This window comes from Myotis myotis, unplaced genomic scaffold (assembly GCF_014108235.1).
Source record: "Myotis myotis isolate mMyoMyo1 unplaced genomic scaffold, mMyoMyo1.p scaffold_m19_p_2, whole genome shotgun sequence".
In the NCBI taxonomy this organism is placed as follows: domain Eukaryota; kingdom Metazoa; phylum Chordata; class Mammalia; order Chiroptera; family Vespertilionidae; genus Myotis; species Myotis myotis.
The window spans coordinates 12,009,097-12,027,563 of record NW_023416324.1 but is presented as its reverse complement, the minus strand read 5'-3'; the positions used below and the strand labels follow the sequence as shown (position 1 = coordinate 12,027,563).

General features: G+C 44.6%; 1 protein-coding gene across 2 annotated transcripts in view; it reads right to left on the bottom strand.

Moving 5' to 3' along the window:
* CDC42 (cell division cycle 42) overlaps positions 1-14,069 on the bottom strand; it is a 38,309-nt gene extending 24,240 nt beyond the window's left edge. For both annotated transcript variants that reach the window (XM_036347355.1, XM_036347357.1), the window contains exon 1: positions 13,946-14,069. The gene's annotated coding sequence lies outside the window, so the exon portion shown is untranslated. The remainder of the gene's footprint in view (positions 1-13,945) is intronic.
* Positions 14,070-18,467: the final 4,398 nt, after the last annotated feature.

Sequence of the window (18,467 nt, the reverse complement as noted above, 5' to 3'; positions counted from 1 at the left end):
ACCAACAGTGCACTAGGGTTCCCTATCTCCACATCCTCGCCCACACTTGTTGACTGTTGTGGCAATTCCATTTCTAAAACTTTCTCCATGTATGCAAAGAGGCAGACACAAGGATATTCATCAGTCTTGCTTGTAGGAACAAGACAGGGGACTACCTGCATGTGCACCAACAGATGACTGGTAAACTAGGTTATAATATAATCTATAATAATAAAAGCGTAATATGTAAATTGACCAAACGACCAAACAGCAGAATGACCGTCCAGACGACCATGCTATGACACGCACAGGCAAACAGGCCAACAAAGGCAGGTGCAATGTGATTAGTCGGGGGGCCTCGCCATCGCCCCACAATCGCCCCACAGAGGGAAGCCCAGGCCACCCTCTGCGGGGCGATCAATGGTGGGTTCCACAATAGATCACCCCAAAGAGGGAGGCCCAGGCCACCGGCCGGCAGGGTGATTGATAGGGTGGTGTTCCACGATCGCCCCAAAGAGGGAGGCCCAGGCCACCCTCCACACGGCAATCAATCATGGAGTCCTGGCTGGGTGTGCAAGGCCTCCCTCGGAGCCCCGCAATCAATCTCCCCAAAGAGGGAAGTCCAGGCTATCCAGCTGGTGGCACTGTGGCAGGTGGGCGGGGCCTCCCTCTGAGGGGTGATCGATCGCAGGGCTCTGTAGAGGGAGGCCCAGGCCACCCGGCCAATGGCCACAGAAGGAGGCCCAGGCCACCCAGCTGGCGGTGCTGTGGCAGGTGGGCGGGGCCTCCGGCCAGCAATGCTATGGCGGGTGTTCAGGGCTGGCCAGCGATCGCCTGGTAGAGGGAGGCCCAGACCAGCCAAGCAATCACACCCCATGCCTGTTGCCCACAGAGGGAGGCGACCAGTGGCGGGGGAGGGAGACAGCGCTGCACAGATGGCAAGCAGTGGCAGCGGCAGGGGCAGGGCCAGCTGTCAGCAGCCGGGGAAAGGAAAGCCCCGATAGGCCCTGATCACTGGCCAGGCCTAGGGACCCTACCCAAGGGGTCCCAGATTGCGAGAGAGCGCAGGCTAGGCTGCGGGACACCCCCACCCCCCACCCCATGCACAATTTTCATGCACCGGGCCTCTAGTATCCTATATAATAAAAGACTAATATGCAAATTGACCGAACAGCAGAACAACTGGTCGCTATGATACGCACTGACCACCAGGGGGCAGACGCTCAGTGCAGAAGCTGCCCCCCTGGTGGTCAGTGCACAGAAGCCGGGCTCACGGCTGGCGAGTACGGTGGCGGGAGCCTTTCCCGCTTCCACAGCAGCGCTAAGGATGTCCATCAGTCGGACATCCCCCAAGGGCTCCTGGAGTGCAAGAGGGCACAGACTGGGCTGAGGGACCCTCTCCCCCACCAAGGGCATAAATTTCATGTACCAGGCCTCTAGTTATACTACAAACTATCATAGAGAATGTGCTATAGTGCCTATTATAGACTGAATTGTGATCCCAAATAAAGTAACATGTTGAAGCCCTAACCCCAAGTACCTCAGAATATGACTGACAGTATTTGGAGATAAGATCTTTAAGATAAAATAAAGTCATATTGATGGGTCCTAATACAATGTGACTGGTGTCCTTATAAGGAAATTAGGACCCCAAAGTAGAAAAACACAAAAAACAGATGAGTCGCTACAGCCGGTTTGGCTCAGTGAATAGAGAGAGCATCAGCCTGTGGACCGAAAGGTCCCAGGTTCGATTATGGTCAAGGGCATGTACCTCGGTTGCAGGTTCCTCCCCTGCCGGGCCCTGGTCAGGCACGTGCAGGAGGCAACCAATGGATATGTTTCTCTCACATTGATATTTCTCTCTGTCTTTCCCTCCCTCTTCCACTCTTTCTAAAAATCAATGGAAAAATAGCCTCAGGTAAGGATTTAAAAAACAGATGTGTCCAAGTCATTAAAGACTGAAAACTAGGCAGAGTTTTCTTTTAACCTGGGTGGTGAACAGGCTACCATTTCTCTCTTAACTGTGAACAAGATTGTGTGTGTGTCTGTGTGTGTGTGTGTGTGTGTGTGTTTTTAAGAGTATCAATCTTATACCTGTATTCCAAGGTGGACTGTCAAAGATAACCAGATAAAGTAAAGGAACTCAGCTATGAAACTACTTTAATAATCCAAGACTTAAACAAAAGACCTGCACTAGGGTAGGAGCATGGAAAGAGAAAAGAAATAGTTGACCAGTTTGAGGGTGGAGGAATGGGTTTGTGTAAGGAGGTGGGAAATTATAAGGAAGTTTCTTAGTCTGGGAAATAAGAGAATAAGTTTGTACCACAGATAAATGGAGAAGTCAGAAAAAAATCTATTATGTTCTTAAGGCATTCTTGTAAGAAAACAGCCTTTTCAGATTCAGTGAACAAATTCTGTCCTAAGTCTATCAAGGATGAAATCATGTGCCAGCCAGTATAAGAAATCCTACATACAAGCATACATTTGCAGCAAAAAAATAAAATGTCACTATCTTACCTGGGCAACACACATCTTAGTGAGAAACCAACTACAAAACTAACCATGATCATTAAGACTTTCTTTGTTATATCTTGTAATGCAGAAGTACCTACATTCAGATTCGCATACAGTCTGTTTTATAAACCACAAACCATTTTTAAAGAACAAGACAAAATTACCAAGATTCTGAATCAAGCCCTGGCCAGTTTGGCTCAGTGGAAAGAGCATCAGTCTGTGGACCAAAGGGTTCTGGGTTCGATTCCGGTCAAGAGCACGTACCTCAGTTGCAGGCTCCTCCCCAGCCTGGGACCTGCCAGGCCGTGTGCAGGAGGCAACCAATCAATGTGTTTCTCTCACATCTATGTTTCTCTCTCTGTCTTTCCCTCTCTCTTCCATTCTCTCTAAAAGTCAATGGAAAAATTCTCAGGTGAGAATTTAATAAATAATAAAATTAAAAAGATTCTAAATCAAGGCAGTCTACCAAATTTTGATGTAAAATCTGTTGTTAATGGGGCAAACGTATACAGAAACATTCAACCTTGTACTTGAAGAAATAATTGGACAAAGAATAATTGGAGATACTATAACAGGTGTACCAAAGACTATGTCCACAGAGTGCAGCTGACATGAATGCAGATGTTTCAGCTTGGTTGCAGAGCAGTGAGTAACTGTATAGTTCTATCTACTAAAAGAGAATGAGAGAAACAAAAACAACAGAGACAGAATTGCAAAGACTGAAAAATAACCAGTATGTGTTGACAATAAATCTGGGGTTTTTTTAACATGTTTATTGATTTCAGAGAGCGAGGGAGAGACAGAAACATCAATGATGAGAGACAATCATTGATTGGCTGCCTCCTGCACACTCCCACACTGGGATCAAGCCTGCAACCCAGGCATGTGCCGTTGTCTGGAATCGAACCTGGGACCCTTCATTCCGCAGGCCAACGCTCTATCCACTTAGGGTAACAAATCTGCTTTTTTATGCACACTTTAAAACCAAGGAAAACACCACCAAAGTACAAACTTCTGCCTTGACCTTTAATTGTTTGATATGAAAATTATTCACATACACTGTACTTTGGGAAACTAAGCTCCTATAATGGTACTCCAGATGCATTATGAAATACAGTTGTTTAATGTCTATTTTTTAAAAGTTTTTATTGATTTTAGAGAGAGGAAGGGAGGAAGGAAAGAGAGAACGAGAGGAAAAAGAAAAAAACAATCCATGTGAAAAACATCAATCCATTGCCTCCAGCACCCACCCCAACCAGGACGGCAACCTGGGCATGTTCGGCCCCCCGGGAATTGAACCAGTGACCCTTCAACATACAGGACGATGCTCAACCAACTGAGCCACACCTGCCAGGGCTACTTAAGGTCTATTTTTAAAGATTTCCTATAAAAGTAAGCATAGCAGTATTTGTCACTGATAAAAAGTGATCACTGTTGCACCCTCTAACTAAAATTCTCTTGCCAGGATGGTTCAGGCACATCCTCTATAGATGTTAGCTCAAATCTCATTTTGGAACAACTCTACCTTTTTAAAATGCAACCCAAGCCCCAGCTGGTTTGACTCTGGATAGAGCATGGGACTGAAGGACTGCAGGTTTGATTCTAGTCAGGGGCACCTACTTTGGTTGCAGACTCAATCCCTGGCTGCAGGAGGCAACAAATCAATGTGACTTTCTCACATCAATGTTTCTCTCTCTCTCTATCTGTCCCCCTTCCTTCCACTCTCTCTAAAAATCAATGGGAAATATCCTCAGGATTAACCAAAAAAAAAAACAATAAAATGCAACCCAAGTTTTACCAAACCCTAAAGTACTCCACTGTACCCCACCGCCAGCCCTCCCTCATCTTCCCCCACTTCATTTTTCTCCACTTATCTCCAGCTCACACACTAGTATGTAAATTTCATGGGGAAAGAGATTTGCTTTGGTCTATTTTATTCACTGCTACATCCCCAACACCCAGACACAGTAACTGCCACACAGCACACATTCAAAGCGTTGCTGAATTCATAAATTAATAAGATAGCATGGAGTAGCCCAGCTGGAGTGGCTCAGCTGAGCACTGACCTATGAACCAGGAGGTCACAGTTTGATTCCCAATGGGGCACTTGCCCGGGTTGCAGGCCTGATACCCAGTGTGGGGTGTGCAGGAGGCATCAATCAATGATTCTCTCTCATCATTAATGTTTCTCTCTCTCCCTTTCCCTTCCTCTCTGAAATCAATAAAAATATGTTTTTTAAAATAGATAGTATGGGTTAGAGATGCAGCAAGTCAAAAACATGTTCTTTGGACTCAGAATACACCCTTTAATGTGTCCTTCAGGCTCCTAAACCCTCCCGTATTACTATCTGAATAAAGAACAAATAAATTTTTTTCGATATCCTTCTGAAGAAGAAAAATCCTATTTCTAAGATATAAGTCAAATCTGCAGTCTGAACTAGCTAAAGTAGCTTAACACCAAGTGTTTGAAGCCACCCAGCATCATTTTAGGGAATAAACACACTGTATCATCATGAGCAACTCTATTCTGGGAATGCACAGTTCTACCAACTTTTAAATGGGGAAGGGGGGGATAACTCCTTAAAAAAAGCAGTAGCCTCCTGAAGTATGTGTATCACATTGTAGTCACAACTGTATCAGAGTAAAATAGTTAAGGTAAGCAATCTTACCCTTAGACATTTTATAATTAAAATATGCCTCCAATTTTGAAACAACTCACTCAGATTTGAATCCATTAAAATAGTATATAACAAATTTAAGCATCACATAATTGCCAAAGAATTATCTCTACAACCTAAGTCTTCACAAAAATCTGCCATTGATTAGCTCTATTTTTATTTTATTTAAGATTTTTTTAATTGACTTTTATAGTCTGGGAAAGGGGGAGAGGGAGAAAGGGAGGGAGGAAGAGAAAAGAGGGAGAGAGGGAGAAAGGGAGAGAGACATCTATCGGCTGCCTCCTACATGCCCCCCTACTGGAGATCAAGCCCTGACCAGGGCAATCTTTTGGTGCACAGGACAACTGAGCCACAAAGGCAAAGGTGATTAGCTCTATTTTTAAAGCTGCTTGTCTTAGATTTTTGGGTGGTATGGTTTTTTTTAATGTTTGCAGAGAAACATCTTACCATCATATTTTAAAAGCCAGGGAAGCGAATTTACTCGTATAATTTATAGGAAAAGAAATAGCAATTTTCCCAAATAAAAGAAGTAAGAAATGTGGTGTCAGCAGAAAACAAACTTAGATCTTCAACACATGTCACATGCAAGACATGAATTAATCTTGATCCTGAAGGAAGCTTAATTACCAAATAGTAATTTTTTTTAAAAGAACTGAGATAGCCCAACTGGTGTGGCTCAGTGGTTGAACAAACAACCCATAAACCAAGAAGTCGCTGGTTCAATTCCCAGTCAAGGCACATGCCCAGGTTTCGGGCTACATCCCCAGTAGGGGCATGTAGGAGGCAGCTGATGGATGTTTCTCTGTTTCTCTCTCTCTCTCTCTCTCTCTCTCTCTCTCTCTCTCTCTCTCTCTCTCTCTCTCTCCCCACTCCTCCCTTCCTCTCTGTCTTAAAAAAAGAAAATCTATGAAAACATATTTTTTTAAACTTTACATTCTAATTGACAATGTGAATTGTGCCCCTCCAGTTAGTTTCTTCTGCACTCTCCATTTACTGGCAGTTACCTTTTAAATTTGGCACACAATGAGATTAAATTGGGCCTCTATTGTGCCAATTCCCATTTCCTCTTGTGTTTTAAGTGCAAACTAACGTAAGTGAACATAACATCAAGTAGTGCATAGATATATGCATTTGCTTGATTCAATTTGTTGTGACCTTATCAGGTAAGAATTGTAATTGCACCATCTATATATATCTATATATATCTATATATATAAAAGGCTAATATGCTAAGTATCGGTATCCGATCATCCAACTGGTCGCTATGATGCGCACTGACCACCAGGGGGCAGACACTCAACGCAGGAGCTGCCTTGACGTACACTGGCCATTTACAGAGAAATTGGCACTGCAGACCTGTAGCTGAGCAACACTCAGCTTCCCCCAAGTGGAACATAGGGCCCGCCACCACCCCAGAGCAACAACCCACCAAATCACAACCAACACTGCCAAGACCCCAGGGCGCAAAATGTGGCCCACAGCCCCGCTCAGCCCAGAAACAGTGGCTGTGGGTGCTGGGTAATGATGCCATGTGGCAACACCCAGCTTCTTCTCCCTAGCAACTAGCCTCCTTGCAGTTTCTTCAGCCCAGGAACACAACTTGCTTTATAGCCAGGTGGAAACATTTTACACTTTAACCAAATGTCTGAGAAGTATTTTCCCCGAGCCTCATCTCATTTGATCCTCACATAAGTCCTGGAGTAAGTAGATAGAAGACTCGATGGAACCCTATTTTCTTTTCATTAGCCAGAAAACGGAGATTTAGAAGCTTAGAAACTTGACCTGACTAAAAAGAAATCGTAGACCTTGAAAATGACTTCAGGTTTTCTCACTGCGCAGAATATAATCAAACATTGCTGCAGTTAAATATTTTACCCTTTGTTCTCCCTGCGTGATCTACGATACAATCTGCTTCGTGTTGATATTTACTGCTGTGTTGCTGACAATTACCTCAAAGAGAAGTTGGGGTGCTTCACTGGGCTGGAAAAAGTGTAGCTAAATCACAAAGCAGGTCTAACTAAGCAAGTTTATTCTATATATATACTAAGTTGACTCGCGCATGCACAATACATATAAAGCTCTTGCTGGTGCCAATCACACTCATGTGTTTCAATCTGTCATTGTCAATTGTGAATTTGGTTGACGCTTCTATTACAAAGGGTGAATAGCGATATTAAACTATTTCTTCTAATTAATTTCCTTTCAGTGTGCATGAATTCATGCACCAAGCCACTAGTTTTGTAGGTAAGGAAGCTAAGTATATTGGTGCACTTTTAAGTTTTCAAAACAGTGCTGAAAATTGCAGTTTTTATTTTTTTAAAACTTAGTTTAAAAAGACTAAACCATTCTTTCAAAAGAAGCATCTAAATGTGTACCTAATTTTGTATATATGCTTAGGTTTTTTAACCAATAAAAAAAATTGCTATCAAAAAAAGTTTACATTTTAAAATCTAATAATTTATTGCCCTGGCCGATTTGGCTCAGTGGATAGAGCGACAGCCTGCAGACTGAAGGGCCCCAAGTTCGATTCCAGTCAAGGGCACATGCCCAGGTTGCAGGCTTGATCCCCAGTGGGAGGCATGCAGGAGGCGGCCAATCGATGATTCCTTCTCATTACTAATGTTTCTATCTCTCTCTCTCTCCCTCTCCCTCTCCCTTCCTCTCTGAAATCAATAAAGATATATTTAAAACATGAATAAATAAAATCTAATTTATTTTAAAATATTAATTTTAATCTTAAACTCCACAATAAAAATATGGTTTTCTAGGAAAGTAGTGTGATAGTTAAATTCCACTTCGGAAGATTTCAAAACTGACCTCCTCTCAAATAGTGTTCAGCTGGTAAAACAAAGGTGTATTATAATGAAAAATCCGGAAACCACAGATGATTTGTTAAGAAACTTTATTCTTTACTTCCTACTCCTCTTCATCTACTTTTAAACAGATTTAAAAGTAAACCAAAAAAAGTTACAAATATTCTTAAACTGCCAACCAACAAAGCAAATGGATTGTATCTGAAATCTTGCTTATGCTTTCTTCTACAAAATGTATCCTCTTCTTATACTCCTTAACACAGTATTCTTTTATTCCTTCATCTCTCCATTGTTTCATTGGCTCATTTGATCTGTCCTCAATCTCTTGTTTCCACAAGGAGTAGCAAACAGTGATAATCTATTTAGCTGAAAAGGATGGCTGTGGTTTAACTTCCAACCCTAGATGGCTTCATATTGCCACTTGGGACACAGAGAATGGACACAGGTGTGACTGAGACACTGATCCTACAGCTCTCCTGGGGTCTTCAGCAACTCCAGTCAGCCAAGAGCAGCCTCATCATCCATTTACTATAGTGTGGCATTTTCTATGTCTGCCTTGATTTCAAAAGAGTTAGGAAACACTACTCTAGAGTGTACACTGCAAAGAGATAGCACTGGTGAATTTCTCCTACACCAAATACTTTAAGAAAAAGAAAAAAAGCCCTGACTGGTTTGGCTCAGTGGATGGAGCATCGGCCTGTGGACGGAAGGGTCTCAGATTCGATTCCAGTCAAGGGCATGTACCTTGGTTGCGGGCACATGCCAAGTGGGGGATGTGCGGGAGGCAGCTGATCGACGTCTCTCTCTCATCGATGTTTCTAACTCTCTATCCCTCTCCCTTCCTCTCTGTAAAAAATCAATAAAATATATTTTAAAAAAAGAAAAAAAAGGAAAAGTTATTAAAAAAATAATTAAATTTAGTCTTTAAAAAATATCAGTAATTTTTCAATATGGCAGCCAAGACTGACTAAATTTTTGTTACTAACATCTTCCCTTGAGCCTGAAGATAACGGTTTATTTTAAAGAAAGTATGCCCAGCCAGAGTGGCTCAGTGGTTGAGCACTGACCTATGAACCAGGAGGTGGTGATTCAATTCTCAGTCAGGGCACATGCCTGAGTTGCAGGTTCAATCCCCAGTAGGGGGTGTGCAGGAAACATCATTGATGTTTCTATCTCTCTCCCTCTCCCTTTCTCTCTGAAATCAATAAAAATATATATCTAAAATATTTTTTTTAAAGCAGAAAACTTTTTACATTTGACCAGCTAAATGACAATTTTGTATTTACCATGTTTTCATAACCATGAATGATCCTCTTCATAGGAATTCATTTCCAATAAAATGTCATTTGAATTCAAATGTGTTAACTGATATACTAAACTAGAATCTTAGATTATCTAGTTATTAGTTAAGTGGGCAATGGCATTTTAATAGCTAAACATCTGTTCCTGATAATGAGTACAAGATGAGATGATTCCACTATAGGTAAGAAACTATAATTCCTTTAAAAACCAAATAGGTTTCACATTTACTTTAAGATATGATCTTTGCAATAAATTCTGGTACACTGCCTAAAATATTATATTTAACTAAGTAAGGGAGAAACTAAGAATAAAATACTCAACACTGTTTCTGAAGAGGTGCTTCAAACTTTCACATGCATAAAAACCATGTGGGGGTCATGTTAAATGCAGATTCCACTTCAGTAGGACTGTGATGGAGCCCGAGATTCCTAATGAGCTCCAAAGTGATGCTTATGCTGCTGGTCCACAGACCACACAAGGCATACCTGGGACCTTACAACTTTGCTTCTATGATGATGATTGAGATAATGGACAAAAATTTAAAACAGGCAACAATTTCCACTTCATTTAATAATTTTATAATAATAATGGTTTCATGAAATTAATCTGGGGGAGAGATGGTTACTAAAATATGGATGTTTAGGGAAAACGCAGATAGCTGCTTAAAAGTGGGTGCCTTCATGAAATAAGTAGTTTGAGACCAATGTCCGAGGGGCAACTAGTGAAGAAGAGGTTTGACATCCAGGGCTTTTAACAGCAGCAGTGGCAGACATAGCTGAAATGGCAAGTAATGAAAATTGCTTTACCAAAAATATTTTGGACTGAAGAGATAAGTAACTAAAAGTAGAAACTAGTAAGGGACAAAGCATAACATGACCAGGAACTTGATACTGTTGAGTAGAGGAGAAGTGGCATAAATAAGCTGCTAATGGCCCTAACCCAGGGGTGGGCAAACTTTTTAACTCGAGGGCCACAATGGGTTCTTAAACTGGACCGGAGGGCCGGAACAAAAGCATGGATGGAGTGTTTGTGTGAACTAATATAAATTCAAAGTAAACATCATTACATAAAAGGGTAAGGTCTTTTTTTTTTTTAGTTTTATTCATTTCAAATGGGCCGGATCCGGCCCGCGGGTCGTAGTTTGCCCACGGCTGCCCTAACCGGCTGCCCTAACCGGTTTGGCTCAGTGGATAGAGCGTCAACCTTCGGACTGAAGGGTCCCAGGTTCGATTCCGGTCAAGGGCATGTACCTTGGTTGCGGGCACATCCCCAGTGGGGTGTGTGCAGGAGGCAGCTGATCGATGTTTCTCTCTCATCGATGTTTCTAACTCTCTATCCCTCTCCTTTCCTCTCTGTAAAAAAATCAATAATAAAATATATATATTTTAAAATAAGCTGCTAATGGCAAATAAAGAAATAGAGGATATTTCAAATCAACTTTTAAAAAAAGAGAGAGGAATGAAACAGACTGAAAGGTCCCGGGTTTGATTCTGGTCAAGGGCACATGCCACATGCTGGGGTTGCAGGCTCCATCCCCAGTAAGGGGCATGGAGGAGGCAGCCGATCCATGATTCTCTCTCATAATTTATGTTTCTATCTCTCTCTCCCTTTCCCTTCCTCTATGAAATCATTAAAAATGTAATTTTTTAAAAAAGTATGCAGAAAGAAGATTATCCCTCAAACATCATCAAATCCATTCATCTGACAAACATTTCTAGGGATACAGCGGTGACCATGGGAAGTCAAAGCCCTACCCTAATAGAACCTATATTCTAATGGGGGAAACTAATAGATTTGGAAGAGAATATTGAATATTGAAGGCCTAGAATAAAGCTCTTTGATATAGTGGGCTATATAGATCCATTTATGGAAAATAAGTTCACAAAATATTAAGCACTCCTTCTCCTGCTGTAGAGGCCCTGTAGCCTGAAATGCTCATTGTTTCTTATCCTCTTGAAAAAGACCCTAAAATAATAAATGCATTTAAAATGTATCTACAAATTAAAAGCACAATCTGACCTTTATTTCCAAGAATACCTATAAATAGTACTCCCAGGTAGGCACAGTAAATTGTACCTCAAAGTTTTCCAAATGTGACAGCTCCTGGATTAATACATTTTATTAGAGTAACCATTTTAGAAATAACTAGGAATGCTTTTCTAATAGACCATAAACTTTTAAGTGAAAAAATTATCCAAATAAAAAACAAATCTTAAGTCACAAGAGAGTCAAGATTTGATCTCAGTGGGCTTTAAGAATCTCACTGATCTTTTTTTAAGAGAGTGGAAGGGGAGGGAGGAAGGGATGTGGGGGGGGGAGAGAGAGAGGGAGGGAGGGAGGGAGAGAGAGAGAGAGAGGAAGAGAGAGAGAAAAAAATATCAATGTGAGACACATCCATTGCTTGCCACCTACATGCACCCCCGGGACCAGGGATCAAACCTACAACCCAAGTATGTGCCCTTGGCCAGAAAACAAACCCCCAACTCTTTGGTTCGCCAACGCTCTAACCACTGAACACACTGGCCAGGGCTCTCAATGATATTTGATTTAAGCCCCCAGAATACCTTCTAGCTATAACAACTGTCTTAGATCCCAGAAAAAATAATTTGAACTGAGTATAACTGTTCATTATTATGTGAAAACATTTTAAGAGGATGTGATACTTATTAGGTCTTGAAGAAATTACTAGAAAATAGCTCATTTTTAATACTCAGTTAATTACCAATCTCACTGCTTCAGTGTAAACACTATAAACTCAAACTATTCTGCTATATTTTAAGAGGAAAGATACAAGTTAATATACAGTATGTACATTTAAACATCTTAAATATAGAAGATTCAAGAAACAAGACAGCAGGTTGTGTTCCATTTTTACATTCTTAAAACATGATAGGTTATGGCAAACATATTTCAGAAGCTCCAAGCTCCACACCTATCCAATCTACAACACCTATCCTATACACTACAGAAAGCCGATTTAAACCTGCACTTCTTTTATGTTTTTCCTAGCAAGCAATTTATTCTCTCAATACAAATGAAGAACAATAGGAAAATACTTGTTCCAACAAGAACTACTTTTACAATGCATTACACAATTGGACCTCATCTGCTTTACAATGCTAACATTTCTCCTGTAGTCCATGAAGGGTGTACACCTAACATTCTGGGGGAACAAATACTGTGATCCAAAAAGTCTGAAAACGTTACTCAAGTTTTTCTTGTTGTAAATCCAAAACTCATTTTTACTTACAAAACTAAAAGCGTCTAGCAAGCAAAGATGAGGGGTGAGATGAACCGATTCTCTTTTCCCTTGTCACAGAAAAAGCACAGGTCAGTCGACTTAGGTGCGCTCTCTGCATCACTAAGTCACACAGGAGAGAGTCTGGGCAAGTCTTTCTGGACCAAAGATGCTTCTACAAGTAAATTCACTTCATTCGAGTACAAAGGTATCTGTCTTTAAAGGTATGGCCTTCGTTAAGTGGCTGTACATGGTGCTGTCTTACGCTTTATTCCCTGGCACAAACTGCTCCTGAGATTGTAAACCTTCCTGGCTTTTGGGTGCCTTTGAGACGACCGGGATTTGAAGAGATCTCTGAATACGATGCACTGAGAAGCAGGCAGGGTAGCCAACTGAGGCTGCAAAATGCTGCCTTAATGGGGTGAATCCCTGACTTGCAGGAGTTAAAACTCTCACCCCTTATATTGCGATGACGTAACCTTCCACACTGCATTTCTCTTGGACTGAAAGGGGAGGGAAAAAAGCAAACGAACAAAGAAAATTTCCCCCTGGTAAGAGGAATTAAGAAAGCGGCAGAACGACAGTTTCGAGAGATGGTTAGGTAACTCCCAGAAAGGGAAGCTCCGCTGAGCAGGCGGAGAGGCCGAGCTGGAGAGGCAAACGGAAATGGCATTAGGAGCTCAACCTACAGCAGAGAGAGAGAGACCGGAGAGACGGGGATCAGACCCGCCCCGCCCGGGACAAGCGGCGCAGGCGAGGCTGCGGGGAGAAGCCAGTCGCGGGCAAAGCCCGGGGGCGACCAGCAGGCCACCCGCCCCGGGACCGCCGCTCCCCGGCCGCGCCGGCCACTCCGCTCCCCTCCCCCGCCCGCCGCAAAATGTCCGCGGCAGCGCCCAGCGAAGCAGGAAGTTGAAGCTCGGGCGCTGGGGCAGCTCGGCCGCCCGAGCCACAGACCCTCCCGCTCAGCACGGCGCCCGCGAGCGGCTCCACGGCCCAGACCCACGACGGCACCCCGGCCCGCCGCCCGCCCTCGGGGCCAGCCGGGGGGAGGGGAGCCCGGGCGGCCGAGATGGGTGTGACTCCTTCCTTCCGCCGCTGCCCGGTGACAACCCGGCACCGCCCGCGCCCTCCGGCCGGCACCCCGCATCCCGGCCGCGCTCCCCTGGGCGGAACGGGCGCCCCTCACCTTCCCCGCCGGGACCCCCTCCCCTCGGTTCCCTGACGGAACCCAGACCCGCGCTCTCCCGCACGGCGCCGCGCGACCCGGGCTCCCCCACCCCCACCCCGCGACCCGCGCTCCCAGGCGTCCCCGGAACCCAGAAGCGGGGTGTCCCCGCGGACAAGGAGATGCAGGGGCGGCACAGGCGGGACGGGACAGTTGGGAAGCCGCTCCCGCGGGGAGCCTTGGGCCCCGCACTCACCTCAGCCTCTCCGCCGGGGCGTTGGCAGCACTGCGCGGGGTCTCCTCGGCTGCCGGACAGGGGCACGCGCTTGACGTCAGCACGCAGGCGACGCACGGTTGGGTACCCGCGAAGGTGGGCGGGACCGGAGGCAAACCGAGGCCGAGCGAGGACCTGAACGCACTCTCCCTCCGCCTGGCCTCGGGCTGCCTGTCGCGCACGCGCCAGCCTACGCGGCTCCCTGGGCTGCGGCTGAGCGCACCTCCTGCTCAGATGGTTTTATTTATAATGTGTAAACGGCCGTTTGCAGAGGGCTTTCACGAACAATTCTTCTGATCCTTGCCATCGGGGGAAGCACAGTATTATCTTCCCTGGTTTGCAGAGAAGACGGAAACTACCCAGAGGAAAGTGACTTGCGGAGACTACACTGCAGGCGACAGGGCCCTGTTCTGTGGGTCTCTTCTCATCTCTGCCTACACCCCAGCCTCCCTCGCTCCAGCCACAGCGTCGTCTTTTGGTTTAGAGACTTCCTCCCCATTGCAAGGCCTTGCATTCACTGTTTCACGAGCCCTGTGGTTGGCTCTCAGCCCTTCCTGATCCCCCTGTCCTCACAGCACCTGTTTATCTGTCTTCCCTGCTAGTGTGGAGACTTCAGGGGAATAGGAACCTTCTCTGTCTTTTCTCAAACGTGTCCCAGTGTTAGAGGGAAACAGCTTATTTTAATAATAGTCCATTTACTGTTGACTGCCACAGCTATTTGGCCAAGAAAGACACCTATTTTCAATATATATAACTTAATAGTCATATTTTCTTTTGGACTTTTTTTTAAGCTTTTTTAAATTTCTTTATTGTTTAAAGTATTACATAAGTCTTTTTCCCCCATTGACCTCTCCCCGGCCGCCCCCCCCCCCCCCCCAGCACATGCCCTCACCCCGCTACTGTCTGTGTCTATTGGTTTTGCTCATATGCATACATACAAGTCCTTTGGTTGATCTCTTACCCCCTCCCCACCCCCAACCCACCCCCACCCCCACCCCCGCCTTCCCTCATAGGTTGGACAGTCTGTTCCATGCTTCTATGACTCTGGTTCTATTTTTGTTCATCAGTTTATGTTGTTTGGACTTTTTTAAATTCCACAAGACTAACTACATTTTTGAGTGATTACTGTAGGCATGGAATAGTAGCCACTTTAACACTCAACAACCATTTTATAAGTTAAGAGCTAGTACCCCCATTTATTGATACATGAACTGAGGCGCAGAAGTGTTAAGGGACTCGTCCAAGGTCGCCAAGGCAGGCAGCGGCAGAGCTGGGACTTGAACCCTGGAGGCTGGCTCTAGTTGACCACTGCTCTATCATAATACCCAGCAGGTTTATTATAGAGAAATCAAAAGACAGGCTTCAGCTGTGGTCCTGCCTTGAATAATACCAACTATTAATCTTTTGGTGTATACCTTCTCAGTAATTTATTTATGTATATGTGTGTGTATACACATACATCTATTGCACAAAAACAGATTGTAATCTGCTTTTCTCTCTCAAAACTACATTGTGAACATCTTTTGTGTCAAATAAAGCATTATTTGTAAAGGCTGTATTCTAATGCATGGGCATTATACTATTCACCCAATCTCCTGTTGGAATCTAAGTTGTTTGGGGCTATTATAAAAATTTTAGTGCCGTAAAAATGCATCAGCTTCATTTCTTAAACTTGAGAGAAAACTGGTTCTTTCTCCCTCAACAAGGCCAATTGGCAGTGACCTTTCCTTCATCCCTTCTCCCAATTCCATGAATGTCCCCAGACAATGTCTGCCCTTTCCATCAGCAGCAATATCTTGATGGGGTGTCACCCAACTTCTTGGCTTTTCCTGCCTTTATTCTGAGTACAAGGATCCATTTAGCACTGTATCTATTATGTTGTCAGGTTTTTGTCAGAAGGCCCCTCCCCCAACTTTTCACAGCCCCAAAAGGCAGTAGCATTACTACTTGACCCCAGTCTACCCCTTCCCTTGCTGCTGGCCCATCAAAACACCAGCCTCCTACTGCCCCACTGGCTATAGCTGCCTCATATTAACAAGAGGGATAGCCTATTGATCTCCAGCTCTGCTTCCTCTGTGGTTACAAGCCCAGTGTCCATTCCTCCTTCTGGTACCATCTCCTTCTTCTGGAAGCACCCCTCCCCCCATTCTCACTCCAAGTAGTTCTAGAAATGATTCTACCTACAGTTGTAGGAATAGACTGGTGACACAGACTTGGCCTATCAGAGCATTGTGTGTGTGTGTGTGTGTGTGTGTGTGTGTTTTATATTTTTATTGATTTCAGAGAGAGGAAGGGAGAGGGAGAAATAGAAACATCAATGATGAGAGAGAACCATCTGTTGGCTGCCTAGTGCACACCTCTACTGGGGACTGACCCGGAAACCCAGGCATGTGCCCTGACCCAGTTCATGGGTCAATGCTCAACTGCTGAGACACACCAGCCAGGCCCTATCAGACCATTTTAGAGAATGCTCTTCCTGCAGCATTTCAGTAATGGGCATATGAACAATTGAAAGCCAATGAGATTCTATCCTGGGACTTTGGTCAGAACTATCCAGTTGAATGACTCTATCCACCGAGGGAAATGTGTAACCAAGCCACTGCTGGCAGTCATCTTCCCACTGCAAGAAGAGAGACCCCCTGAGGATGAGACTAAGACAGAGAGGGGAAACAGAGCTGAGAGATGGCGATAGTGACACCAAATCCCAGTGGCATTGTTTGAGCCCTTGGATTCTGTTTAGTTTCAACTTTCAGCCACATTTATATATAAAAAAACCTAAGCGACCTCTAGGACTGGAACTACCTGGACGACGGGTCGACCAGTCGCTATGACGCGCACTGACCACCAGGAGGCAGATGCTCAATGCAGGAGCTGCCCCCTGGTGGTCAGTGTGCTCCCACAGCAGGAGTCCTGCTCAGCCACAAGTTGGGATCATGGCTGGTGAGCGCAGCTGTGGGGGTGGGAGCCTCTCCTGCCTCCGTGGTAGCGCTACCAACAGCAGCAGGCACAGCAGAGCCAGGATGAGCAGCAGTGCAGGCTCCTCCTGGCTGCCTGCCACTTCAGCACTGCTACATTCCTTGGGGGATGTCACACTGCCGGTTTTGGCCTGATCCCTGCAGGCCAGGCCAGGCCTGAGGAGATCGGGCCAAAACCAGCAGTCCGACATCTCCCAAGGGGTCCCAGATTGCGAGAGGGTGCAAGCCAAGTTGAGGGACCCCACCCGTGCATGAATCCGTGCACCGGGCCTCTAGTTAGCTAATAAAGTCCTTATACTTTCTGAGCCAAGTTGAGTAGGTTACTCTCTCAACTGCGAGACTTTTGATGAATCACTCTGCCTCCCATGTCCGCCCCTGTGTGGTACTTGCCACAGTCCTTTAAGACAAGTAGATGATTCCCAAATCTCTACCTCCTCTAGTGCATATTCCCACCCCCATTTCCAAATGTCAGCTCTCAGAAGTCCCATCAGCACCCAGTTCCCATCTGCTCCAGGTTCTGTGGTGCCTATATCTGATTTGGGTCCCCATACCCTTGTACATCCAGGGGCTCCCAAAATTTCCTGCATTATAGATCCTGTACCCAGAAAATTAACACCCAATTTCTAAAGGTTCCCCTTGAGAATCTCTGTTTTAATTCATTTTATACAGCACAACTTTCATCTTCCCAGATATCAGCTCTTACTAAGTCACTTCCAGACTAAGGAACCCCTAGTGTTTTCTCCTATGTCTTCCGAGTAAAAGTCTAAGTCCTTCAGCTAGGCATTCTGTATTCTCTTGATCTGGCACCAATTTGCCTTTCCAAAATTATTTGCTTTTCCCTTCTGTATTAGTCAGGGTTCTCCAGAGGAACAGAACCAATAGCAAACATCTACACCTACATCTATCTTTCTTTCTATCTATCTGTATCTCCTATTTCATATGTATTAAGGAATTGACTCACACAACTATGGAGACTGATAAGTCCCAAGATCTGCAGGGTGAATTGGCAAGTCAGAGACCCAGGAAAGCAAATGGTGTAGTTCCAGTCCAAGTCCTAGGGCCTGAGAACCAGAAGAGCCGATATCTCAATTGCAGTCCAATGGCCAGCAGGCTCAAGACCCATGAAAGACCCATGGGTCTTGACTCCAAAGCCAGGAATAATTTTCCCTTACTCAAGGATTGGTCAGCCTTTTGTTCTATTGATTGGATGAGTCCCACCATATTAGGGAGAGCAGTCTGCAGTACTTAGTCTACCAATCTAAATGTTAACCTCATCCCCAAACACCCTCACCCACAGAAGAATGTTTGAGCAAATATCTGGGCATCTCATGGCCCAGTCAAGTTGACACAAAATTAAACATAAGACCTCCATCACATACTTTATGCTCACAACTTCCTTTTGTGCATTCAGTATCATAATCTCTTGCCGCTAAACCCCTGCTCAGCTTGATCCCTTTGCCTAGAACACCTTTTTCTGCTCATCCATCCTACCTGTCAAGTTCCACTATGAACTCTACTTTTTGCCAACA